This window comes from Apteryx mantelli, chromosome 1 (assembly GCF_036417845.1).
Source record: "Apteryx mantelli isolate bAptMan1 chromosome 1, bAptMan1.hap1, whole genome shotgun sequence".
NCBI lineage: Eukaryota > Metazoa > Chordata > Aves > Apterygiformes > Apterygidae > Apteryx > Apteryx mantelli.
Genome location: NC_089978.1, coordinates 173,303,326 through 173,316,281, shown reverse-complemented (window position 1 = coordinate 173,316,281; position 12,956 = coordinate 173,303,326).

The window sequence follows — 12,956 nt, the reverse complement described above, 5'->3', positions numbered from 1 at the left end:
ATGAAAGGAAAATTTGGATTATTGAGGATGATGTGTGTCATTTGGAGCAGGTATAGGAAGAGGAGTAATAAAGAGTGGAAGATCAAAGCATCAGAGGTCTTATTGAGAACATCAGAATGGTAGATATTGGCAAGTAGTTAGGGTCAAGACAGGGTGCTCTCCCAGCTGCTTCAAACACAAATGTAAATAATTTCCATTATTTTATTTTATTTTAATTTATTTTATTTTTGGAGATTGGGTTAAAATTCTGGCAACAGTTGTTTTTTTTTTTTTTTTTTTTTTTTCCAGATGACTGTTGATCATTACATATGAGCAATAGAAAATGTGACTGTGTGGGCTGGCTATAATGAAGCTGGGATTTTGTGTTCATTCATCACAAGATGTAACCCTTAAGTGCATCTGTTATCTATTTCAAGATCTTTTTTCTTATGGATAGCTTTAAGGATGATTGCGCTAATGAGGATCTTTGTCAAAAATCTTCAGGGAAGCAGGTACAGAGGCTTCAAGGTGGTGGCTCTGTGGTGGACTCAGTCCTGACAGAAAAATTACAGGAAAGTTGGAGTTTATCTTAGCTAACTTTAGTCACACTATCCTTAGCATGCAATTTAAGACAGTAGGCAGGGCTCTCCCTATAACCGCTGCAGGGAAATTCATCTGTTATCTTACACACCTATCTTATGATGGGAAGAACTGGCATATGAATGTGCCTATCTCTCTGCATTTAACATAGAGAAAACCTAAATATTAGCTTAGGTGAGACACTTTTAACTTCTAAATGTCTGAAATTGGATAACAAATGTCTTGCCTTAGGAATAAAACAAAAATCTTCAAACTTGCTTAGGGTAAAGCCTCCAAGGAGCTCAAGGAGAGAGAGAAACGTACAGCTCCTGCTAACAGCTGCCTGAGGTCCAAACATTAGTAGGTACCTGTAAAACTACAGTCTCAGGCATTAGGCTCTGTCCCTCTTCCCTGGAGAGGAGATGTATGGTAATAAAAGTCTGCATGTACTCTGAGCTGATCTAAAACTCTCTAGTCTTTCGTTGCTTATATATAATTACTATTAGCCTCAGGACCAACATAAGGAGGGCACTGCTGACACAAAGAGAGGGAATGAAGCTAGGCATAAGCTTGAACACGGTCACATGTAAGCATTAGCACAGAGTATAGGGACTTGTATTCATGTTCTCTGTGCAAACAGCTGAAGCTGTTTGAGGAAATACCTTCTCAGCTGTTTGCTTACTGGAAGTTTACTGTTCCTGTGGAAGTGCTGGTGGAAAAGAGCGCGTATGCGTCAGCAGCTCCCACTCACAGACCTGCATCTTAATGCAACACCACTTTTATTAATAGTTTCAGCTAAGATGTTGGACCCTGATGTGGCCACCAGGGAGATGTGGGTATGAACTGAATTCTTCTGATGCTGTCATGAGGAGGCAGAAGGACAGGGTGGGCAGTGGAGCTCTCTAAATTCATAGCCCAGCATCCTCCAGAGATGCTTTATGAAAGCCCTAAATCAGTGCAGAATTTGATTGTTCATCGCCAAAAGCCTTTGTCATTCATCTGCAACTGCTGTAATCACAACAGAGGTTTGCTTATGTAAGGGACACACTTCCTGCTACAGCAAGCTGTTGAAGGTAACAGAGGTTTAAGTGCATAAGTGGGAGTTAAATACCTGACTCCTGCTGACTTTCAGTAGAACCTGCCTGCCTGATTGCAATTTGCACCTTTGAAAGGTTTCTCTGTGGATCTCAATGCACTGTTTCCTTCGCATACATTTCTCTGAGACGTCTTTAGTCCTCTCCTAGAAATTGCCATGCTATTTTTTGCATATTCATATCTCTATCTGTATCACTCCAGTTTGGAGAGGCCAACTGTTCCCTCTGTTTTCATATGAAGATAGAATGAATCAGTGTTACTTCCACCCGTATCCTTGTTCCCCCAAATGCTTTCACAGATGTACTAGGAACATGCAGTTCTGTGGTCTATAACAGTAATACCCCAGACTGGGCTGTTTTCAGAAACCACCCTTTAGGGAATTGTGCAATTATAAGTAACTCAGAGCTAGTAGGAGTGATAGCATGTTGCATGGGGAAGCATCCCAGGAAGGTGCTCAGGTGACAATAAATCTTTAACAGGAAAAATTTTCACAGAAGCAAATGATATCTGCAAAAGTGCAGGCTTCCAGACATCTAACTTGCTCCGGTAAGGGAAGAAAGTTACTGTCTCTCCAAAAGTAGACAGCCTGCCCAGTACCTACTAGATGACTATAAAGAAACTCTACTAATTGAAATACCATGTCTTTTCAGTATGTTGTGTACATTTTAGCTTGCTGTCGGGAAGAGTGATACAGCTCTGTGCATTATTTCTCCCTCAGAATAAAAGTCTAGCATTCATTCCTAGGTGTAAGGAGACTGCTGCTTTGTATCCAGCCTGCTGTGGGAATGAGTTCACATCACTGCATCACTGCACATCACTTGCACTAGCTCAACACAGGTATCAGTGTGAGCTCAGAATAGAACTGAATAAATCTACATTCTTGACGAGGGAAAAGAATGAGGGAAGGACTGAAGATAACAAAGTACAGTGGCCTGGTGAAGACAGGAGGAAGGGAATGGTCTTCAGATGGTAGACTTTTAACCTATCCAAGACTAAGCATTCTTCCTTGATGTTCCAGTAATAATAATATCAGCAACAGCATTAATAAGAAAAAAGAAAAAAAGTCCATGTAAGTCTTCCCTATATGTGGGACACAGTCAGGCTCCACCAGCTGTGCTGGCTTGCTTTCTACATCTGGGCTCAAAAATGGGTAACAAGAAAACTCTGAGAGAACTATTTTAAGAACTCTGGCACTGAGCAGAGTGGGTAAAGGGAAAAAAAAAAAAAAAAAGAAACAACCTTCCACTTCTTTACTGAAATCAGAGTCTGTTGAAAGCATTTCTGTTTGGCTGCCACAGTTCGCCAAGCAGCCTAATGTGCCAGCTATTAGTACCCAGCAGAGAGCACGTTTGCAGCTATTCAGCAAAACTATCACATGTCTTTAGCCAAGGCAAGAGCGATCAGCTGCTGAACACTGGAGCTGATGAAGAGCAGAGCTATTAAAGCAAGCAATAAAAAAAAACCCAAAACCCACAAACCCAAAATGGAGACTGATTTTTGTTATTTTTTTTTTAAACCTAATGGATGACATTTATAACTGGAAAGGATGAGTCAGTGTGCTGTGCCAGCATGGGGTCTTTATGGTGTTTTCATCTTGCTTTTCCTTCTTTCTTGTCTGGGACCATTCTGTTTCATTGATTTGTAAGTTGTAGTTTCCTTGCAGTGCTAGGGGATGGGTGGGTGCATGTGTGTGTATGTGCATGTGTGTAAGTAGTGACCATAGCTTAGTGAACTGAAAGCAAGGAGCAAAGCTACCCAACTCAGAGAGAAAGTCTGTAGGGAGAAGTGAGACTACTTTACAGTGCTGGGACTTCCTAGATATTCTATTGCTGCCAAAGTGTTATTGATGCCAAATGTGGCAGTGACGTGAGTGTGGGAGGCAACCACCCACTTGCTAGTGAGGACAAAAGGGACACAGCTCAGACTCCGCAACCACTAATCTCTTCCAAAAAGCTTTAAAAACACAGAACTGTTTGTCCTTTTGTAGCACATGCACAAATAGAATCCATTTGCTACAGAGCTTCTCTAATTGTAATAACATATCTAGCACGTAACTGAGAAGCGAATTTATAATAGTTGTTGCAATGATATTAGGGTCTGATTACCTCAGAAACAACATATCTGATTCCAAATTCTGGTTCCAGAAAGGTCTTTTTATATTGCAAGAGCAGCCTCTTATCATTTCCCAGTCAGAAAACATTGAGGATTCCCTGGTCTAGAAGAGTCCTGTGCTGATATAAAATCAGCATTGTTTTACAGCTGCTTCTCTTAGCCCACAACACCATGTCACAAGATTCATGTTAGGACAAACAAATTCCCACCAGTAGTATAATTCCTAAGACCCATGCAAAGCCATATATCGTTAGTGGCTAGGGCCACTTCAGCTTGCTCTGAGAGTTGGTCCCCCCACGACTTCTCTAGGTTGCAGAAAGGTGTGAAGTGTGCGGAGAACCTTTACCTCCCTTTTCCCACAGCAGATATAGGTCATGCTCAGCACAGCTGAAAATTGAGCCCTCAAGCAGCGAGCTATAATGAATTCACTAGATTAGGCAATGAAAGCCAATGTGAACAAAACAACCAGCTGGCTCAAGAATATTTTGCATTAATGTGAAAATGCTACAGGAGGGGGAAATAGGCTTCAAAACGGCCCCCTTTCATTCCTTGGAAGATCATCACTGAATTTTCTTTTATATGGGTTGTGATAGTCTGTATATAGCTGTGAAACTGAAATGAAATATGGTATTTTCCTCCTGTATGTAGTGTTGTATGTTGTAGTCATTTAAAATAATATACAGTGTCTTCTTGAAAGAATGTGATGCACCTTGGTAAAAGACGGTTCATCCAGGAATTATCTGGAGATTTAGGATGCCACTTTTTTTTTTTTTAATAGTGAGTATTGGAATCCAGCCCACTGTTTAGTTCTCTACAGATATCTTTTAAAAAATTCTGGACATTCAAAGGCACTTAGGAATACTGACAAGCATTTTTTTCTAAAGAATTTGGAAAAGTAAAGTAACATACATAGGGTAGTAGAATTCCAGAATCAGAAATTGAAAAGGTATTTTGTCACTGGAACTGGAGTAATATTTTCAGCACAGATTAGTGTGAGAGCAGACTCCAGCCCATTGTTTTGCTTTTGTCCTGTGTCTTACAGTTTATGTTGAAACCCTGTGCTTTAAAAGTTTTGTTGTTTTTCCTTTAGCTGAGAGATGTCTTTTCACATGTGAGCCAACCCACCCACATTCCTTTCCTGTGATTATCCTCAAGAAATGGTATGAAAATTCCATGCAATGTGCATACCTGATAGTGTCTCATCTACACTGGAAGCCCAGTTTCACTTGATTAATAGTTTCACTTCCTTTTCAGTTCCCAAGTAATGTGTATTCCCATGAGGAGCTTTTGGAAAATGCATGGCAATTACTGCATTGGAGGAATCTCTCCTATGGATGCCACTCTTACCACGAAAAAGAAGCAGGTAAAAACAGCCTCGCATTTAGCATCTGAAAGCATGAAAGGCAACACTTAGGAATTGTGATACGGCATTGCCCTTACAATCTCTTAAGGAAATCCACCATAAAATACAGTATGTGCTGAGTGCAAGCCTGGCCACCTAAATATGGATTGCTTTTGGCTTCAGCTATTTAGAAATCCCCAGAACAGATGCCAGTCTAAGTCACCCTGCTAGCTGCTTTCCATAGCTGAAGGTCAGTAATAGTTAACATGGACAGGAATTTGGATAGCACATCTCACAATTCAAGAACAGGATGATTGACCTAAAACACCAATGCAGTCTTACCTCAGAAAACCTCAAGTGCAGCGCAGCTTAGTTTTGCTTCGGCATGGAAGCAGTTTACAGCTTATAAGGAAAACATATTAGTCTTTCATATCAGTGTTAATTTATGCCACATTTCCTATCTATTTATAACTCAAACATTCTAAATTAGAACTATTAGATGCAAATATATTATAATCTAACAGAAGGCAAAATATTCCATAAATCTGATTTGATTAAGGGAAATATTCATTCATATATGGCTGACTAATGGTTCTACAGTTGCAATTTCAGGAACATGGTTTTCTGAAAGAACTGCTGACAACCCATGTTAAACTTTGAAGATTAGTATGTTTAGACATAATTTTGCTCCCATTTGAATCCTACTTTGTTGTCTGCTTGTTTCTTATTGTCGTCTTTGTTTCTTAGAACATTTGCAAAAATGGAGAATTTTGGTTACTTGAAAGCTTTTTGATCTCCTATTTATTTACCACCTGCAATTAAAACTCTTTCTTGGTGACATCACCCATTGGCTGCTGTGAAAAGAATTACAATAAATGGCTGAATAAAGATTTATTGACATCAAGTGGAAAATAACCAGCTGGAACTGATGAACTCTCAAAAAGCCTGTTTTCATGCAAGAATCAGAAATAAGAAAGAATACAATAAGAGAAACATAGAAAATACTCTCTATAAACTTGCAGTGCAAAGAATCAAAAATCTTGTGAAAGTGGTTAGTAATACAAAATTAATTCTGTAACCTGGCTAGATAGAGGACACTTACAAATATGAATATAACAATAGTGATATATTATTATATTATATTTCAATAAACAGTGAACTAGTGTAGCACTTATTTCTCTTTCTTCCAAACCTACTTCAATTCTGGCTGGGTGCACTTTTTGAAACATCCTTTATCATAGCTGAATTTTACTCTGGCAGTCAAAAACCACATAAATGTATGGCAGGTCCCTAATTTCAATTGGTTTGCCATTTTGCCTTTTCTTTATTCCTCAGACTATTAGTTGCAACTATCATGTGTGCTCCTCCGTGTATGATATTTAAGTCCAGATTGTCAGCAGGTATAAATCATTATAACTCTCTTAATGTGAATGGAGCTGCATTTGAACTGTGTAATTCAAGAATCTAGCTCTTTTCAGAAACAAATGCTGGTATGTACTACTGCCTCTTTGTGTAAGCTGAAGTCATATTGACCTTAAGCACAGACCTTAGTCATATTTACTAGAAGGACATAGAAGTATGCATTGCCTTCAAGTTCCCTCTTTTAGAGGTGAAATATTGCTTAAAGAAGATTAAAAAGAAATTGTTCCTGGGCTTTGTTAACTGTGGCAGTGCTTCATAGTATCACAGAGCAAAATGAAGGCAGGGAATATAGCATGTACCAGTAATTGTAGTTTTGGCCTCCCTTTTTGAAGGAGCTGGAACAAAAAAAAAAAAAAAAAAAAAAGAGAGGAGTTTCTGTCAGTTCACACTTTTGCTGTAGAGGACGGTAGACTTACCTACCTTATTTTTGGTGATCTTGGCTTTTTAGTTAGAGGGAATGCAAGCTCATGTATTTCTTCTCCCGTATAATAGAGGATATATTTATCCTGGTCAATCTTCAGGTTAACATGGAGTGCAATTTAACAGGTTAACTTCGAGTGCAATGAACATGGAGTGTTCATAGTTATAGATATATTATAGTTATAGTTTCATTATCGCATTATTGGTCAAAACTGCTGTTTCTTTGTTCATTGGATAATAGGATTTAAAAAGCTATTGGACTTCAGAACAAGTTGAGAGATGACAGCATAAAAAAATTCAGTAACAACCCATACAAGAACAACAATAGGCATATATAATCTTGCAATCAGAGTTCTTCAAACCACAATCTTAACGGTATTTCCCATAGCACTTATACAAGTGCTGTGTATTAATAAGTATAGATAATGTTAAGGCTTTCCACTGTACGTTGAACTTACACAGCTTATCACTTCATAGTAGAGATGACCAAATGCATTCTCTGGTTCAAAAGCAGTTGCCCTCTGGAACAACTTCATAGGTGCTCCTAGTTCAAATCCAGTTACTGAAATCTAGAAGACTCTTGTATAACTTGCATTTGCTGTGAGCTCATCAAAGCTACTGTGGGTTTACACCATTGCAAAAGAGAAAGAAAAGCAGGCACTGTGTATGCCGTCATCCCCAGGGGTTTGGGTCTATTTTGGCATGGAATGGTATTTTTTGAAAACCCATGAGTTCTGCAGTATGAACCAACCAAATCACATATTTTTTTAAAACAAACTTTTTGAAAGTTCAGGCAGAGAATGTACATAAACAAGATGGCAGAAATGTTATATTCTTCTCCTGGTATATCACCAGTCTTCTGAGAATCCTATTCATAAAGACAGATGGATATCAGAAAAAGATTTTAGAACTTTTTGACTGATCCTGTAAGAGACACATTTTGTATGTGATCCTTTAAAAAACATCAGCAGCACTGCCTTTGCCTTTCTTGATCTTTGAATTGATACCTTCTGGCTGGGTAAGAAACTGGCAAATACATTTTGCATCCAAGCTGATTCTCTCAGAACTGTCAGAAGTGACTTTTCACATGGAGCATCATTTATGTGACATTTATGGCTCCTGGCAAACATTGGCGTGGACATGCCCAAGAGCGCCGTTCTTTTCGTTCTGAGAGGACTAACCTCACAGTCATTCCTTTACCCAAGAAGCCAAATATTTTGTGGCTTGGTAGATTTTTCTGTCACCCCTCTTATTTAAAATTATATATGTAGTCACTAAAGGGAACTGTAAGATCTCTACCATCAATACACTGATGTCACTCAGCTCTACCTATCTTTGCTTCATATCACCCAGATGATGTAGTTCCTCAGCTTTCTTCATGCTGCGTTGAGATGATTCCTTGGGTGAGAGCTTCATACCTGAAGCACAGCTGGGAGAAGCTGACAGATCGAGAAAAGTACAGGCCGAGACTGAAGCAACAATTTTGGCTGCTTCCTTTTAGCTAAGTTTATGATCAGAGGGTATCTTGTTGCACCTTTGGCTGCACCTTGATACCTTGGCAGCAAGAGTAGCCAGGGTATTTTGTTTTGTTCTGTTCTTTCATTTACGACCATGTCTATAAATGCAGACTTTCTCTGATTTTGCTTATCTGGAGTTACCAGTTGTAGAATCCAGGTTTTAAAACTATTTGAAACCTCAGCAAGAATAAAGTATGGTTTCCTTTCTACTCCTTGTCTTTCACTGCACTGGTGTTCAATAGTTATACTAGTTTCCAGTTCAACTGTAGATGCACATTAGATTACTTTCTTTGTAGTTCTCTGTATCTGAAAGAGAGATGGTGTCTTGCAAGGCTACAGGTAGATCACCTGCAGAACACATGCTTGTGGTCCTTATGTTTTGATTTCTGGATGGATGCACTTCTACCATGAAATACTCTACTTTTTGGTCTAGCGTGCTGATTTGCAGTGAATACTATGGATATAAGCTTTAATAACCTCACCTTTTATTTATAGAAAAATTGCCTAGCTGTAATATCAGTTTTTACTCATTGGGAAGTATTTATTGGTAATTGTGCCAGTTTAGATTTATTTACAGAGAGAATTTTTATATAAAGTATACATTCATCCAGAACATTTTTGACAGGTACACTATATAAATCGATCTATAAATTGCAAAAATTACATAACTGTTGTAGATATTAAAAATAAAAGTTTACCTGAAAATGTCTATATAATGGTTGGTACAGAAAACAAGGCATGATTATGGCTTATCAGGCACAGTAATCTGAAGGTCTCACTTTAATCATTTGTGCTATTAGAGAAGATAATACTACTTCATTTGTCAGAGTGGGGAGATGAAACCTTTTCACAAGCTGATGCAAATACAGTTAGCTATAATAATTTATTGGGTTCAGTCTTTCACTGTTACGCAATGATACACAGCTGTTTTACCAGATCAGAGAGTGCTTTTCTCTTTAGTTCACGGTTAAGTGTACATTATAATCTCGTATTAGTTTTCCTGTACTGAACACACATTCTTCATAAATGTTTTAGTAATGCTTTCAGAAAATAGGTAGCACAGCTTGTCAGTTTTTACACACTATCATAGTCTGGTGCTGTTCAGACAACACGAGGACTGAGTAAGTGTTCTTCCATTGAAAAACTGTCTGAGAACTCACTTCTTTTTATAATTTTTACTAAGACTTTTCTGTTAAAGTACCTCTTCAGAGCTTAATAGAGTAGATGGAAGCATAAATGAAGCCAAGTTTTGCAGTAGAGGCTTGTTCCAAAGACTAGCAAATTCAATAGCAGACTTTTCAGTGATTTCACTGGATTTAACATTAGATCTTCAATGCAAAATTTGTCTCACTGTAATTTAAGGTGTGAGGAGACAAGACAGGCATTTCAAATGTATTTCTTTTGATTGGAAGGCATTGTATCCAGTGACTGTATTTTTAGCACCAGTGAATCAGGTATCTTCTTTCAGCATTGTATTAACCTGTACTACTGATATTTCCATCACATTCATATCTATAAAAAGACGGAAGTTTTCTATTAAAAAAAAAAAAAAAAGAATGTTTGGATATAAATAATGGAGACTGCCCTGCTAACTGACCTGAGTATCAATTTGAAGAGATGGCCGGATCTCCAAAATTTTAGAGTTCAGGTTCAGATTGGATAAACATCTATGAGAACAAGCTTTCTTATCAGATTCCAGTACTTCCACTTGGCATCTCAGCTGGAAATACCAGAAGAAAAGCCTTTCTTTCAGAGTATGGTCATTTCCAGCTCTAGTCCCTGGTGGAAATCAGAAGTGCCAAAGCACTTTTGTTTATAAAGGGTTCAGTGTAAGTTCACTTCCAAATATAGGCTAAGGGTTTCTTTTGTTTCTCTTCCTTGAAGTTTGTGTGTGGGCTTAATATGTGAGCACTATATTTTTATTTTAAACCCTAATTGTTAACCAGGAGGGCCTTAGCTTCTAATTGCTGTCTGAGGATGTGACTCAATCTAATAGTTTTAAAAAAGACTACTGATTTTGCATACATTAATTGTCAGGCTTTTTGTAAAAAAGAAAGGAAGTGGTTAAGGTACTGGATGGAACTTTCCTTAAGTTAGCTATTAAGCCAAAGCCTTCTCTTTTCCTCAAAATGCAGAGGAACTATCTTCTTCTGCCTGAGGGGACTTGAGCAGCGATCTTTTACATCCCCACAGAATAATCTAATCACCACACTTCAACATAGTCTGGGAGTGGGAGGGAGGAGAGACTTCTAGACCACTTCTGATGAAGTTATTTCACTTTGAATAAAATAATATGAATTAGATGACAAGGTTTAATACACATCTCTCTATATTCAGGCAAGTGATTAAGCTAAAAGAAAGACTTATTCTCAATGTTTACTTCAATCAATATTTAAATGAGTGCATATAAAATAGAGCAGTTTCAGTAGGAGAGCCATATTTGACCATGCTTATGGAAAGTGTGAGTTCAACACCTCTGAAGCAGATGAGAGCTGTGAGTTCAGGGCTTTCATGATCCTTCTGAATGCTTTAATGGGCAAAAGAGAAGAGGACATAGAACCTCTTTTAGCAATTTTTCTCTGTGTACAATGCCTGGCCCAGCAGTTATATTCTGAGTATTCCTAAATCCTGAGAGGATTTAAGTAGCTGTTTAGTTGATTCATAGAGCTGTGTTTTGGTGGTCCTGAACATGCTGACCAGCAGATACTGGAGGTGAAATTCTTCTCAGTAATTCTAACCAGCTAAGGAGCTGATCTTAGCTGATTCTTCTCTGTAGTCAATAAAGGCACCATCAGAGGGCTACTCATCCTACATACTGTAGGGCACCCACCTTGTGATGGGATGAATGGTTCTTTTGAGATGTCTATTTCTCCTCATAATAGGAACCTAGATATCTAGCTTTGACTAAATTAACTTTGAGGACAACTGATAGCAATTCTACCATTAAATACTAAGGAAGCCTGTCTTGTAGAAGTGGATGCATTTATGAAAATTCAGACATTCATATTGTTTCGTAAGTGCTGGTGGGGGTCTTTGAAAATTAAAATTTTGAATGTCCTTATCAGAAGCAGGAAGAAGACACTGAATTTTTTTTTTGTTGGTGTAGCTCTTTGTGCCTATTTGGTGTCTATCCTCCCTGGGTCTGAGTTCAGCTCTACAGGTGCTGTTTTAAGGCAAATAAATAATAACACTTAATTTTCTTTGTAAAATAGTTTCAGGTAAAGATTCTATATAACACTTCAAATTATTCAGGATACTGTCTTCAAAACCTTTGATAAAGTTCAGAAGTGTATTTTTATGTCTTGGTTTCCTTCTCGCTCAAATATCCAAAGCAATATGCTTTGCCTGAATTTCATATAAGTATTCAGATGGACTGGCTGGGAAAGATGTCATGATTCTTTTAAAAACTTTTTCATTGTTGCCTCCAAGTTAAAAGTGTTGGTTAGTATTAAAAATATTGTGAAAGTTGCAACATCTTTAATTCTTTTAACCATTTTTTAAAATCTCAGTTAAAAAAATCAGTAAAGCTCTCCATTCTTCGTTTTGATTAATTCCCATATGATGTTTTTAGTTCAAGGATCAGGATTCTAAAGAATGGAACTCAGAAGAGTTTTGTGTTCTTGTATAGAAACCCAACATGCATAGAAGACAGAATACGGATCTCCCGTGTGTTTCATCTGCAGAAAGCATGCTTGTCTTACCAGACTCCTAAGACTGTAATCAGGTTGGATACTGTAGTACATAGCTCTACGCACTCGTATGCCAATACAGTTAGGGACAGAAATGTCCATAGGACAGCTGGCATCTTGAGCTGCAAAGCTAGATAATCCATCCAATTTCTAATTCTGATATTTATATATGGAGAAGACGGTTATCTCATGATACAATGAAGTACTACTGGCCTGAGTAGAGTGAACCAAGATTTTCCTGCTACTTGAAACAGGAGAGCTGATGACGATAATTACCAGAAGGTCACCTAAGGTAACACAGCTGCGTTTTAGCTCAATGTAACATCTTTGCCTAGAAAGCCAGAGGCCTGGCTTACCTTTTCTCTGGAATTACTTTCTTGCTGTGTATGCTTTCCCTAATTCATTCAGGGAGACCTGGGGTTTGTACCTGTGAGTTGTATGCACAGTGGAACAGCATGGAGTTAGGCAACAATCCAACAACCAAAGTCACTAACCCAGTTATCACAGTATTTCTCATTTTCTCCTGTGAATTTCAGCTTTTCGAAGAAGGAAGACAATAGCCTTTGAATATCAACATCATCAGGATACATGTTCGATATGGGCTGTACGCTGCTGTGCTTACAATCCTTGACCTAAACTGTGATCTGGGGATGGAATGGACTCTTTGCAGTCTCTAACTATCCATTTGGCTCGCTCAAGAGCAAATTTATTGTAACAGCAGTTGATTACCTGCCTGGAATAAGTGAGCTTCAGAGAATGCCAGAGAAACAGAGCTGAAACACACATCTGTTCTGATCATAG